Here is a 1,830-nt window from a genome sequence, read left to right on the forward strand (position 1 = left end):
CCCCTATGCGCCCACTCTCCTTACCCTGCACCCGCTCTCCTTACCCTGCCCCCTATGCGCCCACTCTCCTTACCCTGCACCTGCTCTCCTTACCCTGCCCCCTATGCGCCCACTCTCCTTACCCTGCACCTGCTCTCCTTACTCTGCCCCCTATGCGCCCACTCTCCTTACCCTGTGCCCACTCTCCTTACTCTGCGCCCACTCTCCTTACCATGTGCCCACTCTCCTTACCCTGTGCCCACTCTCCTTACCCTGTGCCCACTCTCCTTACCCTGCGCCCACTCTCCTTACCCTGCGCCCACTCTCCTTACTCTGCGCCCACTCTCCTTACCCTGTGCCCACTCTCCTTACCCTGCGCCCACTCTCCTTACCCTGCGCCCATGTACCCTTTCTCGTTACTCTGCGCCCACTCTCCTTAGCCTGCACCCAAGCACCCGCTCTCCTTACCCTGCACCCACTCTCCTTACCCTGCACCCAATCTCGTTACTCTGCGCCCACTCTCCTTACTCTGCGCCCACTCTCCTTACTCTGCGCCCACCTGTTACTCTGCGCCCACTCTCGGTACTCTGCGTCCATGTACCCGCTCTCGTTACTCTGTAACGACTTGTTACTCTGCGTCCATGTACCCACTCCCCTTACTCTGCGTCCATGCGCCCACTCTCGGTACTCTGCGTCCATGCGCCCACTCTCGGTACTCTGTACCCACTTGTTATTCTGCACCCACTCCCCCTACTCTGCGTCTATGTGCCCACTCCCCTTACTCTGTGGCCACTCTCTTTACTCTGCATCCATGTGCCCATTCTCGGTACTCTGCACCCACTCTCGTTACGCTGCGCCCATGTACCCACTCTCGTTACTCTATACCCACTTGTTACTCTGCGTCCATGTGCCCACTCTCCTTAGTCTGCGTCCATGTGCCCACTCTCCTTACCCTGCCCCCCCCCCTTGTTATGTTGTATCCCTCTGCCCTAATTATCGGCTGCTCCTGCCAACAGCACAGTTTCCTTTCTTACAACGGCAACGAGAAGATCAGGTAACTTCCTTGAGCCTCGTCATCAAATGTACCTGCGGTATCAGCGCACTGGATGCCGTACCGCCGTCCTGTACACCATTGTGTTCCCCCTGTAAATATATAGACCCGCCTCCCATCCCTATCTGGAGATTGTTGGCTCCAGCGGGAGCGTACAGAGGGGCGTCGGAGCGCTAGTTAGAGGCTCCGCCCACAGCCATTAGCGTTATGGGGAGAAGAGCAGACGGTGGTCATGTGACCGCTCCTAAAAACGGGCATCTATCAATACTTTGAGATGACTCGTAGCTGCGCAGCATGCTCGGCCAGCGGTTAAGCATCGCCATGACGCGTCAGACATGCGTTTACAGATACTGCTTCCTTTACTAGCAGACTCTTCAGCACCGAACGCAATTCGTGACGGCTAAGAGGCGGCCATTTTGTTTGTATTTTAGGAACAGACCTAAAATACTTTAATACCATGAGTCCCTTCACTAGCAGGTGTCGCAACACCAAACGTCGAATGGCGTCGAATTGATATTACGGTCGCCGCCCGGGCGGTATGTCGGGTGCTTGTTGCTAGCGGAGACCACAAGGCCGGTATTCCTTTCCAGGAAAGGCGGTGACCCCATTTGGGATAAAGCCTTACAATACAAATCCCATCCATCCCTCCATGGTGGTTGTCACCCTATACCCCCCAGGATTCATCCACAATGGACCCCCCCCCCAGGGTGGCAGAACACGGTCTCCCGGCCTGCTGTGTCTGCTCATTGCCCAGAAGTCAGGGGCAGCTCTGTCCTCATTGGTCCCAGCCTGACAGGAAC

This window comes from Nanorana parkeri, unplaced genomic scaffold, assembly GCF_000935625.1.
Source record: "Nanorana parkeri isolate BGI_ZX_2015 unplaced genomic scaffold, ASM93562v1 scaffold15, whole genome shotgun sequence".
In the NCBI taxonomy this organism is placed as follows: Eukaryota; Metazoa; Chordata; class Amphibia; order Anura; family Dicroglossidae; genus Nanorana; species Nanorana parkeri.